General features: G+C 53.0%; 1 protein-coding gene across 4 annotated transcripts in view; it reads left to right on the forward strand.

Moving 5' to 3' along the window:
- Window positions 1–6508: 6508 nt before the first annotated feature.
- The window catches only part of SBNO2 (strawberry notch homolog 2), a 65425-nt gene continuing 54875 nt past the window's right edge, over window positions 6509–17058 (forward strand). Inside the window, exon 1 of one of the 4 annotated variants that reach the window (XM_086767211.1) lies at window positions 6509–6529. The gene's annotated coding sequence lies outside the window, so the exon portion shown is untranslated. Of the gene's footprint in view, window positions 6530–6697; window positions 6719–7916; window positions 8013–16469; window positions 16565–17058 lie in introns of those variants that run through there. The other 3 variants (XM_086767210.1, XM_086767208.1, XM_086767209.1) reach the window with 3 other exon arrangements.

Here is a 17058-nt window from a genome sequence, read left to right on the forward strand (position 1 = left end):
ACCCTGTGTTCCACGCTAAATTTAACGGATGTTAGAGCTCTGTGTTCGGTTAGCAGAGCTCTGCTGAGGCAAGGATGCCCTTTCCCTCCGCCATCACTGCCCGCCCAGGCCCCTTTTCCCGTTTCCCCCCCATTTTACCTCACTTCACCAGCCGCTCGCTCTCCCTGCCGAGGGCTCCGACAGGTCCAGCATGCTTGGGTGTTGTGATGGGAGCAGCCAGTCCCAACACATGCTCTGGGATAAGAACAAATAACGGACGGTAAAATAAAACAGAGTGTGGTTTTTATCTGTAGCCCTCCGAGGCGACGCAGGCACAGGGGAGGCTGCCGCAGCCTTTGAAGCAAAGCCAGTGCTGGGCTGGGAGGCCGCATCTGCTTGCTTTCTGCTGTGCGATGTCAACGCGGGCACTGAAGTCTCCTGTTTCCAATCAAAAATGCAGATGGGGAAGGGTTTTAATTGAGTCAAGCAAGCGTTTGTGCTCTTGCCAACCCTAAAACCCGCAGGGGATCCTCACTGCCCATCTTCAGCAGCTCAACGGCCGCCTCTGGCCACAGGCTCGGCTTGGGGAGCAACCATCCCAGCTCCCGGGTGCGTCCTGACCTGGAGAGCGGCTGGGCATGCTGCTGTGGTTGCAGGAAGTGGGTTTACCGGGGGATTTACCAACAGCATTTGTGGTTTTCATTCACTCACGTTCCCTCCTGCCCCCTCACCTTTTTCTCACCTCACAAATACCTATTTACCTTTCGCTACGCTTCAGCAGCAGCAGGGACACTCTTCCCAGCACAGCCAGGCCTGGAAACGTGGGGCCGAAACACGTTGCCAGGAGCCCTCTGGTCCCCCCGAGACGGCCTCCAGCACGGATCCCCTCCGGCAGGCATTCATCCAGCCTTTAGGAATCTTCCCACCCAGTGCTGAACCGCGTCTCTTGAGGGAGCTTGTTCCTAATATGTAATGCAAATTCCTTGGTGCCGTAAATCCTGCATTTCCACAGGTTTCTCACTTTCTCCCCGGTGCTGAAGGCCGTGCCAGGTCCAGTCCTGTGTCTCTGGCTCTGTACTCACTCCCACACCTTGGAAAGCTTCTCCCGCAGCTTTCCCAGCCCACGTCAGCGGTCCTGTGCTTCCAAAGCAGTGCATGTTTATGGGCATTTAAAGGCAGGGACACAGATTCCTCAGCCGCTCCCGTGAGCTGGACGCTGCTGAAATCTGTAAAAAATCTGTTCCTTTCCACTTTTATTACAACAGGAAAGTTTATACCTGGGAGAAAGGGGGAATTGGGACCTGCCCCCTCCCAGCAGCACGGCTGGTGGGTTTGCACCAACCCCACGGGCTGCTCTGCCGCAGCCCCAGGCAGCGAGGGAGCAGCTCCCTGGGCTGGTTTGTTTAAAGGCTCTGTTATTTGTTTGACATCATTTGCAGCTGCTGCCATTTGCTTTTGGTCAGTGTGTTACAAAAAGAGAAGAAAACTTTGGAGAAAACATCCCCGACAACTCCCTTTGAACAAGTTGGGATTTTCTTTATTTTGAATTTCACACTAAGTAATGTTTTCCTGGAAGGGATTTGGTTACACAGGAACCTCTGCCGTTATTAAAAAATAGCCTGCTAGCTCTCATGGCCATGTACAAGAGCTTGGAAAAGATTAGGGAAAAAAATGGGAAAGCAATGAATTAAGTTCCCAGCACAGTAGTTTTGGAGAGGTCCACAGTTTCCTTAAGCCCCTCCCTGGATTTGGGCAGTACGAGCACGTCCTCCTCCTCACCCTGAGCAAGGGGACACCCGGCATTGGGAGGGGGAACACGCGGAAACCAGCTGGGGCTTGGACGAGGCCCAGCAGCCGCGAGGGCGTCTTCCAAAACAGCAGCCCAGTGCCCGGCTCCACTGCCCCAACCAGAACCCCGGGCACGTCCCGAGCCCCCAGACAGGGGCTGTTTCTCAGGGGTCTCCCAAGAGGAAGGGTTTCACTGAGTGCATCAGAGCACGCTGCAGCCCCCCTCCCAGCGCAGCCGGCACAAGGGCACAGGCCCTGCCAAGCCTCTGGGGCAAGGGCTTGCATTGTGACAGCCAGCTCTGGCGTAGAGGCGCAGCCCGTGCCGCGCCAGCTCCCGCCGGGGAACAGCTGGTGGCAGGTGCTGGCACACTTGGTCCGTGCAGTTAACTTCTTCCAAACACACAGAGGAACCAAGATGTTTGCAGCTGCAGCTTCCTCCCAGGCCCCGCTGCACTACAGGCTAAAAAAACCCTTTAGCAAAGAGATCAAGGCAGGCTCAGCTGGGAATTGCACCTGGGTCAGGAGCTCCAAGAGCTAAGGAGCTAAGCCATTATTTTGAGACAGCACAGGACAAATCCATGAGTTCTGCCTTTTCACGAGAGCCACTGGCACTGCACAAGGTCACAAGGCAGAGGCAGGAGAGCCCCGAGCCCATTTTTGGCGGGGCTGAGCATGTTACAGCACATCCCTCCACCCCGAGATCCCCAAAGGCTCGGCAGATCCCCAGGGACAGGGGTCAGAGCACAGCGATGCTCGGGGTCTTGCCCTAGCTCCGTTGCCGCTTTGTCCAGGGTGTCCAGCCCCGTAAGAGCAGGAAGAGGCAGGGGAGGCTCCAAGGGCTGCTGAGCATCTCCTGAGCACGGAAGAGGGGTACACGGGCACGGACTGCACTGCCGAGCCCCCAGGCTGCTGCCAGTGCTGCATTTTCCTCCCGCTCCCTCGCAGGCTTTTCTCATGATAGCGCCCGGCCATGTGTGATTTACTTCGATCTTGGCACCAAGTCCAGAGTGCTGGAAAGCGATCACCCAAATTCTGGTAAGTGTCATGCTTCCCCTTCCCGAGGGGGACGGGTTCCCAGCAGCAGGAGGGCAGGATCGATTGGAAACCGTCCACAGCAGAGAAACCCGGGCAGGAGGCAGCTCCTGTCGCTTCGGCTGTAGCTCCGTATCTGCGTTGCATCAGCCGCACTCTGCTCCCTGTCACTCGCCCTGCCAGGGTGGCACGAAAACAGGCTCCTGGGGGTCAGCTTCTCCAGGAACGGGCAGCTGGAGCAGGGCAAGGCAAGGTCTCACTGCAGGGCCCTGCTCAGCGCAGTTGGGGTGTCCCCAGGCACCCTCAAATGCCCCAGCCCTGTCCCTCACCATGGGCTTGTGGCTGCACCAGTTTTCCCAAGCGTCCACACCAGCATCTTCACCTCCAACTGGGAGGTCAGCCTGCCCGTGAGCCATGGGGAATCGGGCTGAGACCTACAAAGCTCATTGAATGTGGGCAGTGCTCAGCCACCGCTGTCCTCTCGTCCCCTCCACCGGATGGGGCAAAGCCCGGAGCTGGAAGGAAGCAAGGAAAGGTCTGCCCAAACATGAGATGATTTTGCAGGACTCTCCCACCATGGGATGGTCTCTGCCAGGTCCCTTCTCTGCCTCCCTGCATGGCTCCAGCCCTCCAGCCCCACCACCAGTGCAGCCCCACCCCTGGCACCAGGGCAGCCCGGGTCACTGGGGGCTGCTGGTCTGTCCCCGTGGCCACCTCTCCACCTCTTCCCAAAGCTGTGGGGAGGCGCGAGGCCAGCTGGGTGCAGGGCTCCTCGCTCCTCACCCCTGCGGAAAGTCAGGGGATTTCCAGGCTGTGGGAAAAAAAACAGGAACTGGCTGCATGCAACATCGGCTGGGCTCACCCCAACATGGCCACGGCTGGTGGGAGCTGCTCCACAGTGTGAGACCAAAGCCTGCAGGATCAGGGCCCTAAAACTCCCATCTTTGACCCCATTTCCCTGCAACCGGGTGCTCCTCAGGGACCCAGCTGCCAGAGAGGGGCTTTTTTTTTGTGGGAGGCCAGGCCATTTCCCAGGGACATCTGTCCCCGCAAGGGCCAAAGCATCAGCACGCAGCCCAGCCATGTCCCAGGAGATGATGTTTCTCCACCTCCCATCCCACCAGTGCAGCCCCAATGCCCCCAGTCCCACCGCCCCCACACCAGCATCACATCTGCTTCGTCCCCTCCTTGGGAATTTCCTCCTCAGCCCGTCACAGCTCTGCCAGCAGGAAGGCACAGGGCAGGCAGGGCCACCATGGGTGTGACACCCCACACATGGGGGGTGCAGGGAGAGCAGAGCTCCCCCCCGCACACCAGCGGTACTCCTCCTGCTCCCCAGCTCTGGGGGCTGCAGCTGAAGGCCACCAAACCACCACAGTGCCCGCCTGCGGCAAGGGCTGTGCTGCAGCCTCAGGGCTTTGAGTGTCTGGGAAATGCCTGGCCCACGGCCCAGCAGCAACAGGTTCAACAAGGTGAAAAGGGGCCCCCTCAGACATGCTGCCTTCTCCTTGTGCTGCTGGAGCAGCATCAGGCTCAGGAGGAGATGTTACACGCTCACGCTCACCCTCCCCAAGCTGAGCCTCCTCACCCCTGCCCTCCTCCTCTCCCCCCCCCCCCCCCCCCCCCCCCAGAGCCCCCAGCCCAGGGATGCTCCTGCAGAAGCACCTGCATGTGCTCCACCTCCCTTATTAAGAGCTGGCAATTAGGGCAGAGGCTTTATCTGCACCCCTGCCCAGGGAGCTGTGGTGCTGCAGAAGGAGAGGGTGGGCTGTAGGGTGGGCTGTAGGGTGGGCTGGGGTCTGCCTGGGAGCAGGGAAGGCGCTGGCTGCCTTCTGAGTGGCTCCCTGCCACGGTCCGATGGCACAGCTGGAGCGCGGGGGGCTCTGTGGGGCAGGGGGCCCACACATCTGAAGCGTGGTGGGAGTGCACGGGGGCTGAGCCTGGACCTCTGGGCCGCTGGCTTTGCAGGGCTTGGCTGGGGACCGTGGGCTGGGGCGGCGGGGCCAGCGGGTTCGTGTCTAAAATGGGAACTGGGATGGGGAGGAGGAGGAGGTGGTGGTGAGTGAAATAAGTGGCTGTGGCACCAGCTGCAGAGGCGGTGGTGGTTACGGGAGGAGACTGGTTCGTTGCTGAATGGATCAGTATGTGTTCTTCCAGTGTATCTGCTTATTCATACTTGTATCGGGCTAAATAAATAGCTCTGGGGGATTTTAGACCCTTAGAATGCATGGCCAGCCAGACTCCAGCCATTGCTCTCAGATAAGATGGCCGGTAGCCTGGAGGGGATGAGGACAGTCCTGCCTGGCCCATGGGGACATGTGGGGCCAGAGTCAGAGCCGGGGGGTTAGGGGTGGGGGGCTGTTTGTGATTTAACAGCCAGCGCCTTTGGCATTAACCTCTGGAGAAAGGATATTCTGAAAGCATGACACAATCACTTTGATTAATTAATGTGTGCAAATGAATGGAATCTTCTGAGAGTGACGCTCATCATGGGATTAAAAGCCCAAATGTGACAGACCCTGTGCTTTGGTCTGAGCGGGAGAAAGGGAACATTCCCCCCGGGGCTGGGGAGGGGATGCAGGGCCTGTGGGATGGGGTCCCGGTTTGGGGTGCTCTGGCCATGCCACACGTGTTGTGGCCCTTGGGAGGGGGGGGCTGCGCTCCCCTCTGCCCTTGTGAGGTTCCCCGGTTGGTTTAGGGGGCTGGGGTTTGGGGTTCAGGCAATCGTCTGCTAACGGCAGCGGGATGTGGGAGAGGCAAGGGAGCCTGAGAGGCCGACGTTTTGCTGCTGTTGGCTCTGAAGCTCCCCGGATGAGGTGTCCAGCTCCTGGGAGAGGGAACGGGACCAGCCGAGCGTGTCTGTGCCTGGCTGCCTTCCTCCAGGGCTGCTGCGAGAAACCTCAACCCTTTTGTTCTCATCCTTTTGGAAGGTGGCTCCTTTGACGGGCACGATGCTGCTCTCGGCTGGCAGCCAGCCCCAGGGTTCCCATGCAAACCCCGGCAGGGCCAGGCTCCCTGACTCCGTGAGCCCCTTCAGAGAGGACTCCCCTCGTGGCTTGGGACTACCCGGCTCCCAAAAGAACCTTTTTTCCCGGCCTCGTCAGACAGACATCCTGTCAGATGTCCCTAAATCCAGACTGTGCACGCCTTGCCAGCCTGCACCTTGCTGTGGCTGCTCATCGGGGGCTTCACTGCAGGCACTGAGCCGGGGCTGCTTCCCGTTAGCCAGCCAGGCTCTCTGTTATCAACGGGGATCGTCCCCGTACCGGAACTGAGAGGCTGGAGATTAAACCTGAGCACTGAACCCGCGTGCTGCACGCGGCTGCTGCCGGCGGCAAAGCTTCTCGGTGTGCCAGAGCAGTGAGGTGGCCCTGTCCCCGCTCTGGCCACGGTGTCACAGACCTCCCTGGTCAAGGTCTCCTTTCCCTCCCGCCAGTGCCTTTGGCAAGAGCCTGACGTTTCAAAAGGCCAAGCAGATAGTGGTGGTTCTGGTCTGCCGGCACTTTCCTTCTTGGGGATAAATCAAACCCCAGATACTGGTGCTGCCGTGTTAGGGATGCCAGCGTAAAAATAGACCTCTCTGGCAGGCTTTTTTATATGACCCCATCGTGATTTTGGTTCTTATCCTGGGACTTAAAAGAGGCACAGATCCAACATAACCAATGGGAAATTAAAAAAAAAAAAGAAATGCAAGAATGGGTGGGAGGGAGAAGCAATCAAGGAGTATGGGGTGAGCTGCCAGAGCGGTTTATTTTTCAGCTCTGTGATTCAGCTGTGATTTGCTGTGAATTCCGAGAGCGAGCCTCTTGCAGGATGGCAGCGAGCGGACATTCCTGGGAAGCTGCTCAGGATTTAAGTGTTTCCCTGCTGAGCTTGCTTGCTTCCTCTGCGGGCAGATAGCGACTGCCCCGTTCTGCAGGTAGGAAAACTGAGGAATTTCCTTTCCTTTGGCCGTCCAGAGGGACCTGGACAGGCTGGAGAGGTGGGCCCGTGCCAACCTCATGAAGTTCAACCAGGCCAAGTGCAGGGTCCTGCACCTGGGTCGGGGCAATCCCAGGCACAAATCCAGGCTGGGCGGGGAATGGATGGAGAGCAGCCCTGAGGAGAGGGACTTGGGAGTGCTGGTGGGCGAGAAGCTCAACATGAGCAGGCAATGTGCGCTCACAGCCCAGAAGGCCAACCGCATCCTGGGCTGCATCAAGAGGAGCGTGGCCAGCAGGTTGAGGGAGGGGATTCTGCCCCTGTACTCTGGTGAGACCCCACCTGCAGCACTGCATCCAGCTCTGGAACCCCCAACACAAGAAGGACATGGACCAGCTGGAGAGGGTCCAGAGGAGGCCACGCAGATGCTGAGAGGGCTGGAGCAGCTCTGCTGTGAGGCCAGGCTGAGAGAGCTGGGGCTGTTAAGCCTGGAGAAGAGGAGGCTCCGGGGAGACCTGAGAGCGGCTCCCAGTGCCCAAAGGGGGCTGCAGGGAAGGTGGGGAGAGACTCTTCAGCAGGGCCTGGTGTGACAGGACGAGGGGTGATGGTTTCAAAATAGAGGGAGGTAGATTTAGATTGGATATTAGGAAAAAAAAATTTACAATGAGAGTTGTAGAACACTGTCCCAGGTTGCTCAGAGGTGGTGGAAGCCCCATCCCTGGAAACGTTCCAGGCCAGGCTGGATGAGGCTCTGAGCAACCTGATCTGGTTGGAGATGTCCCTGCTCCTGGCAGGGGGGTTGGACTGGGTGGCTTTTGAATGTCCCTTCCAACCCTAACTATACTATGATTCTATGAAAACGGCTCCCAGAGCCCGCCGGGGCTGCGGGCAGACGCCAGGTGAGCGGCCCGAGCTGCTCCAGGACTTCGGTGTCCGCCCCCCCCCGGCACCGGTGGCTCCCGGCTCCGTGCCGCCGCCAAGGCCTGGGGGCCGGCCCGGCCCAAACCCCCGGGTCGGGAGGGCCGGATGGCGGCTTCTGGGCTCTGCATGCAGCGCGAGGGGCCGGCGGAAGCCCTGCCCGCGGGTAAAGGCGTGACACCGGCCCGGGACCACCCTCAGCCCCGGGCCCCCGGCCCTGCCTGCCCCGCCCGGCGCCGCCCCCCGCCCACTTCCGCCCCGGAAGTCCGTGTCCCCCAAGATGGCGGCGGCGCGGAACCCGGAAGTGCGGAGAAGCGGTGGCCGCCGGGCGGGAGCCTGAGCCGCCCCCCCCCCCGTCCCCCCCCCGAACGCAGGTAAGGGCTGCCCGCGCCCCGCTCCCCCCTCAGCGGGCCCCGCTCCGGTTCCGCCTGGGCCGGGTTGTGGGGCTGCCCCGTACCCCCCGCCCCCGCCCCGGGCCGCCGCACCCTGCACTCCCCTCAACGGGCGGGGAGCCCAGCTCCGTGCAGCCGGGCCCGGGGGCCGTGCAGGGGAGAACGCGCCCCCCCCCCCCAGCGTGTCGCCGTCCCGGCCGGGCCCCGGGACCGGTCGGTGCGGCGGCGGGGCCCTCGGGCGGCCCGGGGCTGGCGTGGCTCTGCCTCGGGGGCCGCCACCCCCCCCCCCCCCCCCCCCCGCCGTGGCCGGGCGAGTCGCTCGTGTTTCCCCACTCGTGTGCGTCTCCCGCGGGTGGAGCCGGGGCTGTCACGGTGTAGCGGTCACCGCTCGCCGAGCGCTCCGGTCAGCGTCCGCCCCGTTGGATTTGCGAAGGCCCCCGGCCCGTGTGTCGGCTCCCGCTGCTCAGGTGTCCCCGCGCCCCGCGAGAAGGAAAGCGGCTGCGGAGCGAAGCCGGTGTATCGGGGCCGGCTCCTCTGGGCCTGGTCCCGGTTTCAAAGCAGAGACCGGACTCCTCTAGCTCTGCCTGAGCTCCAGCTGTTGCCCCAGCAGCGGCTGAGATGGCGAAAGTCAGCAGACTCATTTCTCTGCGCTCCTCGTTCGGCTGTAAAAACGTGTGCGGGAATCCCTCGCGGGCCACGGCCTTGATTGCCGGGTTTCTGCCGGTTGCGGTGTGGCTCTTAATGGCCCAATTAAGAGCCTCTGAAAAAAACAGAGCTTATACTGACAGACTGCAGCGCTGTTAGCGGTCACTGGCGTACTCCTTAACGTAATTAAATACTAACGCAAGGTTGAAGAAAGAGCTCCGTTCTCAAAAGTAACTGTAAACATCAGCGTAAGAACTGTGACTTCAAATTAGCGTGCTCCATTAACCATTAAAGTAAGATGGTCTTCTGAGAGGCAAGTTCTGCAGGTTCGCTGCTGGGATCCCAAAGCCTGTAAGGGTTTTTAGTTTGTGCGCTATGACTGTTGTCAGTTTAGCGGGCAGAAAGATATCGGCTGTGCAATGCCATTTTCTTCCGCAGGTTATCTGTCATCTGAAACGCTGAGCTTGCCCTGACCCGTGCGGGTACGTCTGAACTGAAGAGCAGCTGGTGATGGGAATGTGTTTAAGTGGAGAATTATGTACTAATACTTTTGCTTGGAGTTCAGGGAACACCGTGCATCCCATAAAACAGTAAAAGTTTTGTGGAGTTCACTAGGTAGGATGCCAGTTGGACGCTTTGCAAGCCTGAACTCTGTTCTCATTTCTGCTGCTGGCTAGATAGAGGTCTGTTCGCACCTTCACTTTCCCAAAATAAGACTTGTACAAGCAGCGGCTCAACTTAATGAAGTCTCATTCACAGATTAGTATGAGTACAGTTTAACGAAACTTAGATTGTCTAAAAATACGTTTTCAATCATTGCCAAAGTAGCAGCCTAAAATCATCAGAAAGCTCAGTGCTTAGCAGTGATGTAGCGCAAAGCTGATGTTGTCCTGGAATGCCTGAAATCACTGTGTTCTGTTTGCTGAAGTTAACAGATCTGTGACGGTCATTAGAGGGTCTTTGTCTAATTAAACAGTGGTGTATTTCTTTCTGGGGCTGTTTCATGTAGTAGCTAGGATGGCTGTTGAAAAAGGAAGGTACATTTTCCCCCCTCCCCACCTTGCTTCCTTCAATAATGTTTTGTCTGTTCTTGGAATCATACTCCTGCTTTTGCTGGGCTTTCAAGCCAGCTGAAAGAGAACGTTTTTTTTTTTCTTTATAAAGGAAAATGTCATGGTAAACCAGGAGTGCCATGATAGGAGATGGCACAGCCAGTGCATTTTGCAACATTCTTTTCTTTAATGATAGATCTCAAACTTGATTCTTTTAAAAGCCTTCAGAAAGATTTTACTGAGTGGATTTTTCTTTTCTTATGTATGAGCTCACACCTTTTAAAAAGACCCTAGGATTTCTTAATGTTTTGCTAAGTGCAGTTTCCTCCCATGCTTTACCTTTTTCGGAGTCTTACATCCTCATCCTTAAACAGGAACAAACTTTGGAGAAGTCATTTGTCCCTCCCTTTAGCTGCCCGGCTGTCTGCTGTTGAGCGCTGATGTTTTGCGTTATGCTTGCTGAGCTCTCCGCGTAGTGGATCCCCCCACTAATCCCTGCGGACTTTGGAACAAAACCAGCAGGACCACACGTCATGTTTCGTCATGTGCCAGACATGGGACAAGGCTGCGTCTGACAGACCGGACACTCGCTGAAAAGCTGCAGCTACTTTCATCACAGGTTTTTTTAACGCTAAAGTGTACATGGACAGGAATTTTAATTTTTTTTGTTGTTGTTGTTTAAAGTAGTGAGCATACAGTGTGTTTGAGGGTTGTGTTTCCTGGCTGAATAGCCCTTTTTAATGGTTAAGTTATAGATCCCTGACACGGAGGGTCTATAATAAAATGCTGACACAGATTTAAAACTTTTTGAGTAGTGGCACTGTAATAAAGAGCTGACTGTAGTCACTGAATCGCTGTGATTTTTAATTGTGAGAGTCTGGATCTCTCAGGAAAACCTTCTAGCCTTAATCAGGAGTTTTATATTCTTCTGGAACATTTTTTTTTTTCAGCTTAAAACTTAAAACTCTTCAGACTTTTTTGGTAACAAGATCAAGGTCTGTAAACATGTAGCTGTGAAAGGGCCAATATGTTCCTCTTCCAAGAGAAAAAGTGTGTGCTGAGCTTGCCTGGAGGTTGGCTGGTTTGAAATGGGGTTCATGTGCTTACGATCAGTAGGGAAGCAGGCTTTGATGTCCTGGAGTATTTTTTTTCCACTGTGAGCGGCTGCGTGACCTGCTCAGTTCTAATGGAGAGTGTTTCTTCCAACCTGTCTCGTGATTGAGTGCCTTGGGGTAAACTGGGGGGAAAATTGGGGGAATCTAGGGGTAGAGGCGAAGTGTAAAGAGTCTGGGGACCTGTGTTTTCTTGGCTTCTGACCTTAGTCAGCTAAGATCTTTGTGCTCTTTCCCTTTAATTAAGTGGTGTAATACCACGTTTCTACCTCGCAGGTGTGCTTCTGAGGCTGACTTTGTTAGTGCTTGTGTTACAGTTCTGTCCAGGCGTGCTTCGCTGCTGCTGGACCCTGGCTGTGCGGAGCGCCGTGGCTGCCGTGTCAAGCTGGCAGCCAGCACCCATCGTGCTCCTGCCGTGGTTTGTTTTCTTCCAGGACCATGTTTGTGACGGGTGAGAAGGAGAGCAGCCCTGATGCTCCCAGTGCCCTGCTCGGGCTCTGCCCCGCTGAGGGGGAGTGCTCAAGCCCCTGCTTTTGAGAACAGTTTTGTGCGTTTGCTGTTTGAGTCACTGACCTGCCTCAACCCGAGCCCTTGCCTGTTTACGCTTTGGAAATTTTGGTGCACAATTGTGTGAGGATGATGCTGTATAGATTTACACAAAAATGTGCTGAGTGTTTCTTGGCAGAAGCATGTGTAGCGTATGGGGAGTCATTTTTGCTCTCTCCAGAAATACTCCTACCTCTTCTCCCAGATTGAAGAGCAGGGATGGGTGGAATCAGTCTCTGCCCCACAAGCAACCTTTGCTTTGAGTCTGTCTGGGTCCCTGTGGAGCAATATTTTGTTACCCAAAGCAGAACATTTGAATTTGGAGAGTTAGAATGAGAGCAGCCTGCGAGTGGAGGGAATGTCTGCCTGCTTTGCAGCCGCTTCATTGTGGGGAAATAACACAAAACTTGGAACGGTGAAGCAGGGACCGGACAGCTCCACTGCAGGAGAACCGGAGTCCAGGGCAGCAGGGGACGTGATGTTCTGCAGTCCCTGTGAGCTGAACGAATGAAAAGTGAGGTCATCATTGCAGGTAGCATCAGCAGTTAACTCCAGTTGTGCAGCTTTGAAACACATCCATCTGTGGAAGGTTTAAGACGATTTATACCAGTGGATAGATATAAAAGAGAGATACGAACCTTTCTCGTCTCTGCTGTTGCTAAAACTGCTGTGCCACTTAATTGCCTCCTATTAATCCCTGGAAGTTTAGGGAGTGGCACATTGGGGCAGATGCCAGCAACAAGACTCCAGATTCAACTTTTTCCCTCTTTCATTGTTTAGTCTTGCGTTTCTGTGCAAGAATTAAGGCCGCTGCGACTCTACAAGTATCTGGACAGGAAGAAGGAGTGTCCCGGTGTCAGGCAGTGACATTCTGGGTGCAGCACAGTCCTTGGTTGGTGCAAAGGTGCTTTACACCGGTGTTGACCCTTCTCAGGGAGAAAGAAGAACGCCCCTGTTCATGTTTGGTAGGGGTGGATGAATGATGGGGGCTGAGCCTCCTTTACCCACCAGCTGTGCTTGCTCTGGGGCCTGAGCTTGTTCCCGATGGGTGACAGTCACCTTCTGCGCAGCCCGGCTCCGTATGTGCATGCACCCGGCTGTGCCATACAGCGCTTCCTCGCTAATGGTACGACTCTTTCCATGGCAGACCTATGCAATAGAGATACAGCCGTTGTGCTCTTCCTCAGTGAGTCAGATTTTTGTCATTTCCTTGTTCTGTTCCTTGTTCTTGCCTTTGCTCTTACAGTCTTGCAACCTGACCCGTCTCGGAGTGTATTATTTTTCAGTTGTTCTTTTTTTCTCGGCACTTAGAATAATTAAGTCTGTTACATGCTCATGTAAACCTATCTGGCTTACTTTAAGTCTGTCTGTGTGGGACAGTTAATATTTTCTTGTAACGAGGACTTTTCCCTCCAAAAAGCTGTCTTTGATATTCCCCCCCCACCTCCCCAGTATGGTCTGAGCTTCAAATGAGGATGAGCTAGCACCACTGGAAGGGTAAAGCTCTTCCTTTTCATTCTTGAAACACCACTGTCTTTGGAGGGCAGGTTTGCTCGTTTGCCTGCTCCACCATATATCTTATATAGATCTGGCAAGAAGCTTTGGAATTATCTCAATTTTTCTTCCCTTTGCTTGCAGACTATCTAATTCCAGCAGTTAATCTGTCAAATAGATTGTTTCACGCTGCAATTCCATATTGCCTTGCATAGCCCAGGTAAGGAGCAAGGTTTGCCCCATTTCCTTCTCAGTGCTGCTGACGAGCCTGGCCGTGCTGTGCCTCCACGCTTACAGCTCCAAGTCTGTGCAGGACAAACGCTCCCGAGTGCATTCCTGCTCACCGAAAGCCTTCAGGAGACCAAGGTGGCATGAAATGGTTGGGTTAGAAAGCCCTAAAGTGATTCTGTTTTCATCACAGATAGAAAGTATCCTTTAGATTGATGATATCTTACGTGTTTGTAACTGGACTGAGCTGTATTCCTCAGCTGCCTAAGGTTAGATTTTTCACCCCTCTTTTCTAGAACTCTTTCTAATATTGCTTTGAAGTTGTCTGCGTCATGCTCACTTATTTTTTTTTTTCACATTTTCTAATATGCAAGGTTGGAGATGTATTCTTCCTTTCTATTTTCATTAAGGTAAGTATAACTCTCTCTTCTAAGATAATTCCTGATAAGGAACAAACTTTGGATTCTTTGGCTTTCAAATATGAATTCACCAATCTCTTGCTTAAGAATAGCAGAAAGCCAGAGTGAGTCACCCACAGTATTTTCTGTTTCTGCATTAACTTCTGCCTTCTTTGTAAATTAGCTTGGAATTCCTTTTCCAGCAGTGTTTCAGATACTTAAACAAGCAGTACTGTATTTAATTTTGCTCTGCAAAGAACTGGATTTGCCTAATGAAAAAGAGCTAAGCTGCAAATAGCGGAGAGAATGGAAAAAAAAAAAAGTTATTTCTGTTCATATCTTGACTTACCCAAAGGAAAAAGATCTGATACTTCTGTTTGTGTTGAACTTTCGTACTCAGATATTGTCTTTTGTCTGCTAGTCCCTATTCTAAATGTGATGGAGCCTCACGGTAGCTCTGCGAGGGGACCGTGACGCTATCAGAAAGGTAGATCCAAGCTTCCCTCCCTTGGTTTTCCTGTTTCTCAAAGTGAGTCACTGCCGGTGGCAGCAGTTGGGACTCTGATTTGAACCCTTCTCTTCTCATCCCTCAAGGCAGAATGTTGTTTGCTCTAAACTGTCCAAGAGTATGTCAAGAAGAAACATTAAAGAGGAACTTGAAGCTAGCTTGGTGCTTCAGACATAGAAATGCCTTTGAAGAGTTCCGTAGTATTGAGTTCCCGTTTCTTTGGGCAGTTATGTACTAATTGTATTCTGAAGAACTCCTTCCAGCTGCAGCTCCCACGGTTGCCCGTGTTGATGGTTTCCCAGTGGGAGCGCGTTGGTGGAAGGAGTCAGTGGAGCCGGGTGGGGGCACGAGGCCTGGGGCTCCCTTTCTGCTCTGTGGGTGTGGGTGGGCAGGTGCGAGGGGAGTTAATCTGCAAGCAGGAGAAGGAACTGGATCAAATTTCTGAGGTCTCTTTGTCATTATCCGGTGCATGGTAATTCACGATCAGCAGGTTTAGCTCTGGCTGTTCCGTGCATACCTGTGGTTTCCTACCTGTCTTCCTTTAATGGGGACAATTTAAAATACACTAACAAAGACTGAAACCCAACAGGAGGAAGTGCTTGTGTTTATGAGTGTACGATGGGTTGCTTTCACCTCTCTGGATTGCAGATTCCCTTGAACTGAGCTCTTACCCCACGGCTCTATTGATCCTGATTATTGCAGAGCAGTTCATTATGTTTTTCAAATTGGAAATTATCTGCTGCAGTGCTGGTCCGATAAATTTCTAAAAAGCTCAAGCTGTTAAAAGGTGACATTTGTGCTCCGTAACCTCTACACATGATGGATTCTGCAGGAATTCCAGACTGAAGCTGTCCCTTACTGCCTGGGCTGAATAGCAAACCTTTAAGCAAGCTGTTACTAACATTGAAACTGTTCCTACAGCTTAATCAGAAGAACTCATGATATAATCCAGTTGCTCACGGGGCTTTCTCACGCCATGCGGGGACTGGTTTCGTTATTAAACATAGGCCGCTCAGCCGTAAAGAAGCAAATCCAGTGGTTTTTTCATGCTTGTGTCATCGTTGTTTGAGTGCCACCACTCTGGAGCTGGGAGATCACCTTGCCATTTCTTAGTGATGCTTGGAGAAGAAAATTGCTGAAGTTCTCAAAGTTAGGAACTCCTGGTTTTGGAGTTCCCTTCCTTTCTGTCCCAGCTACCACTGGTACCAGGTGCTGGTCTGCAGAGCTGGTGTTCTCCCGTCCTGGCCTTTACTTCCTTTAATGTAACTGCCGGTTGTGGGAGCCTCATCTTCTGGAAGACTTCTCTGCTAGGCTGTAAGTAGGCAGCTTTACAGATTGTGCTGTGAGATAATTTTTTGTAATTGTATAGGTTTTGTGGCAGGGAAGTGAAAAAATCAATTCCAGTGATTTTTTTTTTTTTTTTTTTTAAAGAGGATTTATCCTTGCACTGTTTGGTTGGGGTTCTCTTGTGTATAGTGTTGTTTTTTTTATTTTTTATTTTGTGGGTTTGGGGTTTTTTGGGTTATATTGCTCCCTGAATAGTTATCATGCACTGGAGTGCTTCAGTTAATTCTGTGTGACAAATAACCCATCTGTAAAATCAGTCTGATTACTTTGTAGTTATATTTTGAAGCATAATCCATACGGGAAGCTTTTTGAAATTCCTCGTCAGTGTTTGATACCTTCTGCTACTAATGACCGTTTCCTGCGCTCACGGGGGTGTGACCATGCACCAGGGTTCGTTTCGGTATGATGTCCTGATATGACTTCTGTCATTGAGTTCTAGATCACTGTTGTGCATGATTCTGCATTCTTTATTTTCTAGTGATAAGAAAAGCTTGAGTCAATTCTTGAATTTGGTGGTAGCACTCTGCTTGTTTAGTGTTGTTTTTTTTTTTTTTTCCCTAAGTAGAAATTTTAAATGTGAATAATCAGCAGACATCCCAAGTCTGGTTGTCAAAGGCTAACAGGACAGGGGAGAGCTTTTTTTTTTTTCAAAGAGTTTTTTTAATCCATGACTCATGAAAGAGCGTTTTAACTCTCTGGTTTCAATCTTAGACAGTACCAGAGGTTACTCTCACACTTCAGAAAACATAGGTATGAATCTGTGGAACTAGAACCTTTTTTTGACTGTTGAGATCAAAAGTTAGTATCAGTAATTAAATTTTTTTATCACTGCTGGCCCTGGAGTTTCCGATACTCCCAAGTCAAATTAGTTGCTCATAATGCCCTAGTCTTTTTTTTATTTTTTTTTAATAAATCCTCGTGGGCTGCTTGCATGCTTCCGTAATAGAAATGCTCTTAAACTAGAGAGCTCTGGTTTGCCCTGACAGTGGGAACTGTGACTTTGTTGGGCTATATTTGGTAAGAGAAGTGGAAAAATGTTCATGAAAAAGTTTACTGTAACAGTTCACTTGCAAACTGTGGGCCTCTGTGTTTATCAGTTTTTATTGTTACAGCGACAGGATGGGATGTGGAAATGAGAGCGCTTTGGCTTGCAAGGAACTTGGTGATTTTCATGGTTTTCCGTGACGAGGCTGCCTGGAGGAGGGTAAGACAAGCGCATACCGAAGGCTGTTTCCACGTCTCCTGTTCTCGTGACGGATGTTGTCCTGCTGTCCTTGGGCTCACATGGATCTCTGAAACTGGCTTTACTTGGATTTTTCTTTTTCCACTCAATTGGAATTTGAGCGCGCAAGCTGGACAGCAGCCCTCTCGTAGCAGAGTGTGAGCTTAGTGAGAGCTGTTAACGGACTCCATGTTAATCATCCCCGGACCCCGATGTGACCGTGCTCATCCTGCATGGAGAATAGAAGGTTATTCTGCAGTGCTGAAGCTTTGGCGGGGTGCAGAAGGTTGGGGTTTGGTGACGTCCACTGCGTGCTCTGCTGTTTCCCTGCTCTGACAAGAAGTGCCTTCAGCGTCCTCTGCCGTTGAGGCAATGGAGGGAAGGGTGCAGAGTGGAGAGTGAATTCTTGATGCCTCTTGCTTCCCACTGTTGCTGATACTTGGATGGTTTTTTTGCAATATAACTTCGGACTCCCC

Source organism: Chlamydotis macqueenii, chromosome 26 (genome assembly GCF_036417535.1).
Source record: "Chlamydotis macqueenii isolate bChlMac1 chromosome 26, bChlMac1.mat, whole genome shotgun sequence".
Classification (NCBI taxonomy): domain Eukaryota; kingdom Metazoa; phylum Chordata; class Aves; order Otidiformes; family Otididae; genus Chlamydotis; species Chlamydotis macqueenii.